Raw genomic sequence first — 12,909 nt, forward strand, 5'->3', positions numbered from 1 at the left:
AACAGTATTCTATAAATCTAACAATCTTCTTAAAAAAAAATAAAAATAAAAATAAATAATTAATTAAAAAAAAAAGCCCTGACCGATCAGTAGCTAATGCATTTACCCTTGGGGAATCTTAGAGTATCACTTTAAGTGGTTAAGTAATGGGAAAGGAGCTTAATCTCTTACAGCTTGTCTACAAGTAAAGAAGATCAAAGACGGTGATCAGGTTTGCTGGCTTTGCTGCTCTTTTGAGACTAGAAAATTAAAACAGTTTGTCGCGAGCTTAGGTTAGTAGTCCTGTCCTGAACAAATATGTTCATAAATATATGGGAAGCTGAAGAAGAGAGCAATCTGTCATGTCTCTGGAGAAATCTATTACCTTCCTAAAAAAACAATTTATCAATTTACAGCAGGTCTGTCAACCATATAAGATCAGCAGCAGGATCAGCATTCCTGGTTGGAATCTTTTTTTTTTTTTTTTTTTTTTTTTGAGTATTTTTATCTGCTGAAGATGCAGTGGGTAGGCAGACTGTGCGAAGTGCTTCTGGGGCTCCAAACCCAGCCTGTAGCCCTGTACTCTCAAATTTTGGCAGGTATTTCTAGAAATATCCCTCCTAGGTATGTAGCGGCTACCCAAGGAAACTGATATTCCTGTAGCAGTCAGTGGTGATGACAGCAGGCCTTCTCACAGGATTTTTGCTCTCAGAAAGTTTTTGTAGTGTGTTTGATCTGATGCCTGAATCAAATTTCTTTAGAAGTGAGATGTGAAATCAGCTTTGTGGGTTCAATCTGGTGGGAAGTGATAGGACACTCACTTGGTCATTTGTATATTTGCTAATATTTCATACATTTTCATATGCTTGTTTGCAACTTTTGCAACTGAATATACAGTTTTAGTGTGTGTTTATGGCAGTTAGATACCAGGCTTTCTGTGTTGGTCACAAATACCTCGTTCTGAGCAAAGTAACTGCTTGTGACTACACCTGTATAAATCTGGTTTTGTACCCTGCAGTGGGAAGCAAAATTAGGACAAAGCTGTAGCCAGCTGATGAGAAGAGGAATTGTTATTTATATCTAAATTGAGCAAAAATGAAGTTCCACCCAAGTCAAATTTAAGCAATGTAAGCCTCAGACACAAGCTTATGAGAACAGGCCACAGGCTTTGTGTTATGGTACTGGCAGTGCCAATAGTGAGTTTCAGGGTTGCCAATGCCGGACAATTACAGGTTGTTGGGTTTATACAGCCTAAGGTACTTTATCGTTTTCTGTGCAACTTACTGAACACACAAAAAGACACTTAAATTGCTAAGCACAGTTGAGCCTTAGCATTGTAGCTATCGCTAGGTGGTGCTGGTGCACATAACTTTTCACCTGTGTCACTTGATTCTTGAGGAGGCTTGCTACAGTGTTGGTGTCTTCAGGTTCTGTATCATTTTGGGTGTAATAAAAGCTAGGAAGTATTTGCTGTGTCAAGTACAGGATAGCTTCCTCCGGAGATCAGAGCTGGTTTCTGTTTAAAATGGAACCTGTAGACAGAGATGCTTCTTGAAAACTAAACACGGGGCTGAGGTCCTTGGGAATCTTGCAAACTTCTGGAGTGTCAGAAATCCAAAGTAAAAAATATATATATGGAAACAAATAAAATTTCACTTGCAATATATTTAGGTTCATATTCATTGCATTGTCTTTCACGGTGAGAACAATGCAGCTTGACTTTGAAAGCCTTAAAATGTTTTAGGCTGGAGGTGGCAATGGATTAGGGAGGAAAAAAAGAGTTGTTGGGATTTTCAGTCAGGACAAGGCCTCCCTGCTTCTGCTCACACAAGTCTGCACGTTCATATGCAAACTTCACTAATGGTAGAGTGAATGTAATGTGTTAATGTAGAGGCTGCCTGCGAACCTCTGTATTTACAGTGTGCTTTTGAAATACTTTCAGACGCTGTTTTGGAAAACACTACTATACTTTCATGGTACTAGCCATTTCAGTCACTAGCAAAAATAAATTGTTTTTAAAAAGGGGAAAAGGGGAGCATATTACAGAATTATAGATCTAACTTTTTTTGTGTTTGTTTGTTTGTTTTGTGGATCAGTGTAATTTTACAATGAGCAAGAGAAATTGGTATAGTTGATAAAAACACTCAAAGTTTTCAGATCTAAGTATAATTGAACAGCCTTGGCAAAAATGTATGGGGATTCAAACTTTATTAAAGAACACTATGGGCAGAAAGCTTGCAGATTATTAAAAAATGCCTGAAATATGTTTTGCTCTGTAAATCTTGCACCTGTGAAATTTTGTTTAGATAAATTATTCTGGGCAAGAGACCAAAAGGAAGTAGCCAAATGACAGTAACTTGGTAAGAGAATGAGAATGTTATTGCAGCCAAAAGGATGTGGGTGGAGTTTTAAAAATCTTTTGTGTGTGTAACAATCTTGTTAGACTTGCCTATAAACATACTAAGATAACTCTTGAAACACCTGTTAGGTTTAAACAATTTAGTGAAATCCTCTAGGACTGATGTTTCTCAAATAGCAAATAATCTGTGCTGGCTGCTGCTGCTATGAAATTTTATTTCATTAGTTTGTAACTTAGCAATGTAGTTAAAATTTCAGAACTAGTACCACGAACTTGTACACTTGATTTTTGACTTAATGAGTGAAGGAAGGAAGAAGAACTTCCAAAAGTGACCCCGATGTGTAAAAAATCAGAAACAAAGAGAAGTGGTTTTTTTGCTTTTTTTTTTTTTTTTTTTTTTTAGATAAAGTATGCTTCTCTTAGCACAATGAAGAACAATCTAGAAAAAGATGCTTGTAATAACTTTTTCTGTCATAGAATATTATATAATCAGTTAATATAATGATTGGATCTGAGTCTACAACAGGGAAGTATTTCCAAAGGTTCCTTTAATGAAAACAATTCTCTTTTCTATGTAGGAAGATATTTTTTGTTGACACAATCCGGTTCAGTTAAAATGAAGAGACCATAAAATGCCAAATTTAATCTGATTTTGAAATATGGAAACACACTCTAGTATGGGAGTATTGTTTTCATAAATCAGTGGATTGAATAATGTACGTTGAGTTATAGGCATAACAATATCCTAGAGAAAGTATGTGCCTTGAATTAAACCATAAATCCATGGGTCAAGTCCCAGAGCCTATCATTATGTTGTTAAATGTAAAATGAGGTGAATTAATACTTGCTTATTTTGGAGGTTCAGGAGATGAATTAAAAAATAATAATTAAAAAAAAAATCCCTTATTCTATAGAAACTACTTCATGCTGTATGAATTTTAAAAAGGGACAACGCGCCACTCCTGAAACTTAATGGATTAAGTCCTTTAACAACCATCTAAGCCATCGAGGATGTAGAAGATCAAGGCTTGAATCCCTGCTTCTGAATGGGATGGAGAATTTAGTGTTTTGTTCCACATTTCAGAATAAGTTCATAACTATTGAGATGGTCATCCTGATGTCATCTTTCAAGTGTGAGCTGTTTCACTTCAAGCAAGTTTTAAAATATTACTGAGCACATTTTTAATAGCCCAAGATTACTACACTAATCTGAGAGGTGGCCTACCTGTGATCAAAGTTCAGCTACAGTGAGGATAATATTTGATATATACATGAAATAGAACAGGATTTACAAGTAACTGCATGAAACGATTTCCATTTTACAACGTCATATGCCAGAGTGTCCAGACATGCTGTGGATTCCCCATCCTTAAAAATATTCCAAAACAAACTTTACACAGCCCTGAGCAATCTCAGCTAGTTGGATGACTTGCTGTGAGCAGAGGGTTGTACCAGAGGGTCAGTTTTTTCTAACCTAAAGTATTCTGTGTCTCTGTGATACCTGTTGCTTGGATACTTTTCTAGGATCTAGGGAAAAAAAAATAGGCTTGTATATAGCTAAATGAGGACAGTAGTGCAAGTATATTTTATTTCATATTTAGTCCACATTGCGAGCCACTGTGCAACACAGAAATAACAGTTAAGTATAGAAACATAACTTTTTATCTGCAATAAAATGAAGTAACAACTCACATATTTTGGGAAACATCTGCAGGCAAATGTGCACCTACACACCTAATACCTTGGCTCTTGGCTCACCATGGTTTTGGGTTGCTGTTTGAAGAAGGCTGGTCAAAATCAGCTGCTTCAGGCCCATGTTTGCTGTGTCTTGAAAGCTCTCACCTGGATTGAGAAGGGGGATTTGCTGCCCTCTATTAGGAGCTGGACATCCCTGTTCCCTAGATAACGCGAGTATGCTTTCCTCCTCCTTGCATGGGAATGAGCCTTTAGTCTCCTTCAAAATTACCACTACTCCTGTGTAGTTTGTGTATGTAGAATAAGCAATGTTTTCGTCTTGTTGGAACCTGAATCTGGCATATGCACACAAGGTTGTGGTAGACCTCTGGAGGGTAAGGGACCACCCTCAAACCCATGGGTTTTCATGGGCTGCATAGCCTTCTTGTTCTTTCACCTGCCTCCTTCCCCTCAGACTTGCTCAAGAGACTTATGTAGCCTTTAACACTAATGGCCACTTACTGTGTTATAGTATAACATATAAGAAGGCATGTCATAAAGAACTGTAAAGACATTTTACAGTGTATGCATTCTTTTTATAGGGGAATACTCCACTTATACATTCAGTTGAATGAAATTCAGGTAGTAATTAAAAGTGTTTAACCCACATAAAGAATTTTATGTAGGCTATACAATTAATTTTATTACAGAAATTGCATTTAACTTAACAACTGATGACCTTATCTTAATGCACTAATGTATTTTTCATTAAAATGAAACATCCTGTTAGCCAGGCAATAACTAGAAAGAAAAGAAAAGATGGAAAAGGTCCACAGTATACCATGTACAACATCTGTCTTCAAGAAGGACAAAAAAAAAATAGCCAGTAATGCAGCATTTTTCAATTTATTACTGTGTCAGATTGGAAAGTTTAAACTGTAATTAAATGGATAGGAACTACTAATACACTGTCATTTTACAACCTGGATGGCTTCTACTGCTGAGCTGTCCTACCTCCTTCAGTAAATTACAGCTGTTGCTTGGTCTTTTATGCAAGCTTTTTACATGTGGGAAATATTAATCATCAAGGAAGACTATTGAATACATTTCCAGCCATCAGAACAGCCAATATTTCTCCTGTAAAATCTAGCTTACAACTGTTTGCTACAATGCAATATGTTTTTAGGGACTTCTTGTATTTATGCTGTATGCTGATAACTTCATCTGCAAGACTTGCAATGTTATCTAAGGGAAATCAGGTGATGACTGTGAAAGAATGAATATGTGGATGACACTGACTTTGCTGTCATGAGGCGGTTTCTGAAGTACAGAAAACAAGTGTTATAAGTGTTTTTAGAAGCAAATAATATTTCTAGTGATGCTACTAGTAGAAAGGGAATCATTTCATATGTAAAACATGAATTTTATTCACGGATTGAATACCGAACCTTATTCAATCAAGGCCTTGTACTAGTGGGTAGTATACAAGCACGGGCTCATGGGTTTAAGGCTACGTTTCATTTTTGTCTCAGAAATCCATTTGTTAAGCTGTTTCTGACAGGTGTTCAAAGTACTTAGTTCTTTGTTTTGTCATGCTTTAGATGCCAAGTTGTAGACTGGTCTGGTTGGGTGGTGTAGCTTACTGCTTCAGCAGGAAGTTTCTAAGGCTTGTTCTTTCCTAGTCAATGTGGAGAAATATCATTTTGGATGATCTTGTGGTTCTTAGGAATATTAACACATTAGGAATTTGTTCATTTATTTCCCTAAAGCTGGAAATATTAAGATGTTCAAGCAATGAACAACTGTTTCTCCTGTTTTAGATGAAGAGTTCACTTACTCCTGACGTAGAAAGAAAAGTTCTCCGTTGCCCAATTCTAGGTATTGTCCCTCTTATAGAGGTGGCTTCAGTAGATGAAGCTTGCAAGGATGGTGATGTATGGTCAGAGCAGTCTTCACCTTACTTTGTAGATGGCTTGGTACACTTTGTGGTATCTGACGCTTAGCTGCTCTTCCCTTTCCCTTTTCACTTGCAGGGGGGAAAAAAAAAAAGACAAATTCTGTAAATGTATTTTCTTCTTCACTTGCATCAAATATTTCACAGAAAAGTGAAAAAGCTGTGCTGTTTCTGCTCATAAGTAATTCTATTCTATGGCTAGGCTAATCATCTTGGTGCAGTAGTCATGCGGACTGTTTTTGTTCAAAGGTTTTATCTTTCAAAGAAGACTGCTTGAAACTGGATGTAGTTTGACTTCATTTTAGGTAGGTGTTTTTTGTTTGTTTTTGCAGTGTGTGTGGACACATTTCTTGTTTTTCTCAGCCAACTTTTGATGTCTCACTCGTAGTAAGCATAGCTTACAATGAGCATTGTCAGGATGGCAGAAACAGGCTAAACTAAGACAGATAACCATACTGTGTTAATCTGATTTCTGAGGCAAGAAGGTGTTTCTAGAGATTGTCTAGTCCAAGCCCATGCTCAGAGCTAGGGTTGCCAGGGCTGTGTCCAGTTGGGTTTTGAATATGAGCAAGGATGAAGACTCTGTGATAGTGTCTGGCCAAATTCACAGTATAAAAATGCTTTCTTACTTTTTGGTGGAATTTCCTTTATTTCTTTTTCTGCCTATTGTTTCTTGTCCTATCACTTGGCACCCCAAGAAGCGTTTGACTCCCTTTTCTTTACTCTCCTCTGAGGTGTTTATTATGGATGGATAAGATGCCCCTGCGACTTCTCAGTTCTAGGCTGAACAGTCCCTGGCTCTCAGCAAGAAAGGTGTTTCAGTCCTTTAATCATCTTTGTGGCCCTTCCCTGGTCTTGTCCCAGTATGTTCCTGTTTCTCTTGTACTGGGGAACACAGCACTCCAGATGCTCCTCACTGGAGCTAAGCAGAAGGGAAGGATCACCTCCCTTGATGGCTCTGCTCTGCTTAATGCAGCCCCACGGAATCAGCCCCCAGGAATGTTTGGCATTCTTTGCTGCAAAGGAGTATTCCTGGCTTATGGTCAGCCTGGTGCCACCAGGAGCCCCAGGGCCTTCTCTGCACATCTGCTTTCCAGCTGGTTGGCCCCCTGCCTGTGCAGGTACACGGGGCTTTATTCCTCCACAAGTGCAGGCTTCGCACTCCTTGTTGTTGAACTTGTTAAGGTTTGCGTTGGCCCACTTTAGCCTCTGGGGGCCCCTCTGAATGGCACACCCCTCCTGTGCATCAGCTGCTCTCTCCAGCTTTGTGTTAGCTGCAGAAATGCCATGCTTAGTGAGTAAAGGCTAAACTTCTCTCTATTGCAGAAGTAACAGACACAACCAATGAAGCAATGTTGAGGCTGAGACTGCTGAGTGCTGACCAACTCTTGTTTTTTTATTTTTATTTTTTGTTTGGATGCTAATATAAGCTTTTTTCCCTTTTTTAAAGTAGGTATTTTGCCATAAAAATGGCTAAGGTTTTCTTGTTGGATACTCTTTGCTGCTTATTTGCTGAGTCATGTCCTATAGAAGATGACAAGAAAAGTGAAGTGACTGTATTAGTGAAGCTGTTTGGCAGATCTGATAATTCATTGACAACATTCACACTTTGAGATCAGATTCTGCACTTTGATATTTATTATTAGTAGTGTTTTTTGTTTAGCTTTGCATTTTGAAATGGCTTTTTAAAGTAACTGCAACATACATGTGTAACAAGGGGGATATACTTAAAATTTCTGCAAGGCAGCAAAAGGCAGAAAGAGTTGCTGATGATACTACAGTGTTTTACATCCTACTTTTGTTAAGGAATAGATTGATACCCTTCAAGGAGCTTTATTTTTCTTGTTGGGGGTTAATTGGAACACAGACAAGCTTCTGGCTTTTGTGAATTTTAGCACCATCCAAGAAAATACACCAAGCTGTAGGGAACTAGGTGCCCCCGGTAAATACAAGATAACAATTATTATTAAAGTTCTAGCAATTATTTTCATTTGTGAGTGGGCAGATGAAATGGCAGTTGTAAACTATTGATATATATAAATATATTTAATTTTCAGTCTTTAACAGTATTACTGAGGATCTAGATTTTTTTTCTTACCAGCCCCTCTGTCTGCATGTGACTTGCTGGTGTTAGTGTTGGTACAGAAAGGTCACTTGTGAGGGGTTAATCAAGGCTTGCAAAATGCCTTACTCATGAATGTGTAACCTCAAGCAGGCCTGCAAACTGGAGCAGAACCATAAGTTAGCTTCTTGTGTCTTACGGATATGACACTGAGGATGCTTTAACTGTAGAAGACCTGCTGTGCAGGAAGGAGTCTGTTCTCTGTTCAAGTATCTGCTGTGAGACACTGTGATAGGGATGTAACAGCTGAGGTAGCAGATGACAAAGTGTAAGGGCTAAAAGTAAATGGATGGTAGCATGAGAGCTCATGCTGCCTTGAACAAGGCTTGCAAAGCTCTGAGGTGTCACAGAGGGATGGGTTATTTCTGGATGTGGCCCCCAGGAGCACGCGACCAATTTGGGTGGGCCATCGCTTGAGGTTTAGCAGCCTCAGAGCCCAACACGTGGCAGATGCTTAGGAAGAGGCACTCAGCACTTGAGATAGGGCAGAAATTACTTTGGTGGGAAATCTCTGCAATATGCCACTTGCTGCTGGCTGGGAGGGAAGTAGGTACTTAGGCAATCGGAGTTTCTGCTCTTTGATACATCTCAAGTTTATTTGTTGGCTTCTCACTGAGATCCAGTGAAGTTAGACGTATTATTTTAAAGGCTCTTTTAGGTACTTGAATCTCTGTGACTCTTCCCTGGAAGGAACTAAAAGTGATCTCACACGAACTTTCATCAAGGTGCATGTCATTGCCCACAGGAATAAGGGGCTGTTTCTAAAACACCTTTTTAAGTGTCCCTAGCTGAGCAAATGCTTTTGGTCCATTGTGGAGCAAAGTTCAACAACTGAGTTTAGGGATTTAAACTGGCCTGTGTGACTCTGCCATAAGGTGGAGTAGAAGCACTCAGGCTGTCAAGGGCAGATGAGGAAACTTCCTTCACCGCTTCTCCCAGTCTTCAGCATATTCCTCCCTGTGAGCATAACTGGCAGAAGCACATGCTAATCCAGCACTTTCACTTACATATCCAGCATGCTAGCCAAACATTTGAAGTTCAGAGGTTAGGAACTTAAATGTGGTTCATCTGTCCAGAACAACTGGGCTGATTACATAAAAATAACTTGGAGGAAAGAGAACAAAAGGTATGAACAGCTTGTTAATTAAGACTGATATTTGTATTGTATTGATGAGAATGATGAAGATGACTTCACCTTAATGTGAAGCAAAACTTGATCAAAGTTACCAAATATCCTGTATTTTGTTAATCACTTTTTCTTGTATACTTTGGAGTTATTTTTAGCAACTTAAGTACCTCTGAAAAAATAAGTGTGATTAAGCATCAACCAACGTTAACTGTTTCTGGAAGAGATGATGCAACAGGTTATGAAGGAATGGCTGCTCTTTGTTTCCTTTTACCATAAAGAAACTATTTAAAAGAAAGCTGTACCAGCCAGACCTGACAATGTTGATTGCTCGACTGTAACTACAGAGGGAGCCTGTACTCTATCTAGGGAAACATACCCTGTTGTGCACTGAATTGAGGAGAAATGTGTGTACTTGCACTGGCATGACAACCCAAACCCCCTGGGTGACATCCAAACTTATGTAATTGCAAGACCTAGATGACATTAATCATTCAACCACAAATTGAGTTTCAAGCTAAAGAAGTATTTGTCTTTCTTTCAGCAAATACACCATTCTGGAATGCATAATCATTTCAAATGTTTGCTGGGCTTTGGGAGAAAAGGTGATCACGATGTAGAAGAAAGAATATACTGAGGATTAAAAAAGCCTGCTTGCCAATCCACTGTTTGCTTTTACTGAATAAACAGCTTTTCATGATTTTTAGAAAAATATTTTTTCCTTCGAGTGCACAACTCCTGTAATATTTTTTGTTTTTGCTTACTGGCTTAGAATTCCCACAATAAATTTGCAAGAAAGTGGATAATTTTAATATTTAGCATGAATTTAAGCATTAAAGAAAGTAAACAGTGCAAATCATCAAGAAACTGTTGGCAGTAAGGAAGTAGACCTTCATCTGTGTGCTGTTTGCATTATGTGTAAAGATGCTTCTTTTAGAAGGAGCAGTGACCCTGTCATACAAAGCCTGCCTGCCTCAGCCTGGGGTCATATAACTGACGGTGAGAGAAGCAGGTGAATAAGATGAAGAGCATATAAAGCTTGAAATGCATTCTTACACTGGAGGATTCAGAGCCTTGTTAAACATCCATAGATAGAGGATGGAGAGTTATTGAGGAAGGATGCTTTGGGTGTGAATATAAGTATTCAACTTAAGTTGTGGTGGAACAGTAGCTGGCAGGCAGAACTATTCTGAAGATGACACAAGCCTGCCTGTTCCCTCTGAAAGGCATCAACTCTTCCAGTTGAGAAGGCTCCATTTTTTATCATATAGATAATGCTTTCACATTCAGCATGTTTTCTCAAATATGCAGATAAATTAAGAAATTTGGAGACAAAGCTACCACTAATGTCAGAATAAATAAGAACAATTTGAGGAGGAATATTGTCCAGACTTGAAACTCTTAAACAGCCTCTAACTAGTACATCATTTCCTGAAGCATCAAGATTTGTTGGCTATTCTCTATAATGGGTAGAGATTATATTCATATTTGCTTAAAGATGCCAACTTGGAGTAACAAACTAGTAAATTAAGGACCTAATGGTCAGTGATGCCTATACAATAACACTTCTGAGTTTTTACAGGGTTCTCTGGACTTCATTGTCAATTTTTTCAAGTTGAAGAAATATGCAGTAACTATAAGATTCTATCTTTTCCATTTAGAGACTTTAAATTTCTTAACTTTCATCTTTCCTTTAAGTGTTTTTCACTATATAAGCCAAATTGATTTTACATAATACTGATATCCATCCCAAAGTACAAGTTGATTATTAGAAACTTATCAGTAACCTAAACAAAGCACCTGATTTTATTATCTTTTCAGTCGACTACCTGTCATGATGGCCATCCTTTATTTTCAAGTTCCTGAAATAGTTATTGTTACAAGCAAGCTTCTGTACTTGTGATTTGAGGCTTGTTCTGCTTAAATTTCTACAACATATAGACTGCATATATTGGAGATATGTTTAAGATTTCCAAAATTTTCTGTCTTTATTTAAAAAGTATTTTCCAATTTCAATTCTACAATTTTGCACAAATCTTTGGAAAACAGCAATTCAGTGAATGTGAGATCTGTGGGCTTTGCATATAGATCTAGGCTTCCTGGGAAGTTTTATGAAACACTCTGGGATTCTGTGAAACTTCTGTTAACCCAACAAAAGGTATTCACTTAAACTTTATGTACCAAAAGCATCTGGGGATGTCTCTGAATCTTAGAGAGACAGTTGTTGGTTGATAAAGCTAACGAGCAAGCTGTTTATTGAGAGGAAAAGTATAATAATGCATGTTGTGTTTTAGTCCCTTAATAAACAGTTTGACCCGTGCTATCCCCTGCTTAAAATCTTATTTGGTAGATGTAGAGATCACAAGAAGGGTATAGAAAAAAACAAGTTGTTGTTATAAGTGGATGCTCCATGGGAGAGGCATTTTGAATATAGACATTTGGAAGACAGAAGAGGTACTCTGAAACAAGTTAATTTAAATGTACTGTTTCTGTTGAAAAGAGGAGTGGGATTGAAATCAGCATGCCTATTCAACATACAAAAATTAAATTACAGGTGGTGTTACATGCCGATTCAGGTCCATACGTTAAAATAATTTGGGGGAGGAACTGAGTCTCTCAATGTTCTTTTCAAAAGGAATGACACTGCTATAGCTCAAATTATAATTTAAGAAGTCTTGAAGCAGGAAGCAGTTAAAACGTGTGGTGCATTTTGTTCTCCTGCTGATACACATGTAAATTTCATTTAAATCTCTCAAAGTTACCTAGTAAAGTCTCTCACTAGTAAGATAGAAAAAATGTTCTACCTTTTAACTTCCTGTCAGGCTATAGTGATTTTTCCAAAAGATTTATTATATAAAACATTAAAATCTACATGTACTATGTTGTTGTATGACTCAATAAAAGTCACTTCATGCTTAACAAGAAGCTTAACACTTCTTGAAATAAAGCAGAATAACAAACACCAGTTATGTAGAGCTTCATCATTATTCCTGGAGAGGAACAGGCTTTTACTGCCTATTTTTCAATCAAAAAGGAACCTAATTGTCATAATAGATTAAATGTTAATCAGTGAAGGGGATCTGTCTGAGCCTGTTGATATCCAGTATCTTCACACTCTTATTCTCTGTTTGGTCTGCCATTCTAATGAGAATAAACTTGTGTGTGTGTATATATATTTCAGTTTAATATAATATATATTTCAGTTTACTATACAGTGTAGTTGAGGATCATGGCAAGTTAAGATCCCAAATGTCCCTGGAAAGAAAAATTATTAAAATATCAATGTGTTAGTCAACGCTAGTGTGAGATTTCCAACAGTCTAAGGAGAAGAAAGGTCCTCTGGGAGAGAAAACAATGAAATAGATGTTTTGTGTGTGCCACTTTACTAGGTCTTTGTTTAGCTGGAATAAATTTGTATGAAATGTCATCATTTAAAGGACTACGTAATCTGTGGGAGTTGATGATGAATTTTTAATTTGAGAGACTGGCTTTTTACAAAATAAGCCTCATGATCTAAGATGTAATGACTACAAATTGCTTGTTTTAAATGCCAAGGCTATGGCTTCATTATTTTTTTGCACATTAAATAATGATTTTAATAAAAGTCTAGCATTCATGTTCTGTTCTCAAAGCTATTACCTCTCAGCTACTGGCATATACCTCTTTGTCTAGAGGGCAAAGTGAACAACATCTCA

This window comes from Netta rufina (genome assembly GCF_964035555.1).
Source record: "Netta rufina genome assembly, chromosome: 1".
Taxonomy (NCBI): domain Eukaryota; kingdom Metazoa; phylum Chordata; class Aves; order Anseriformes; family Anatidae; genus Netta; species Netta rufina.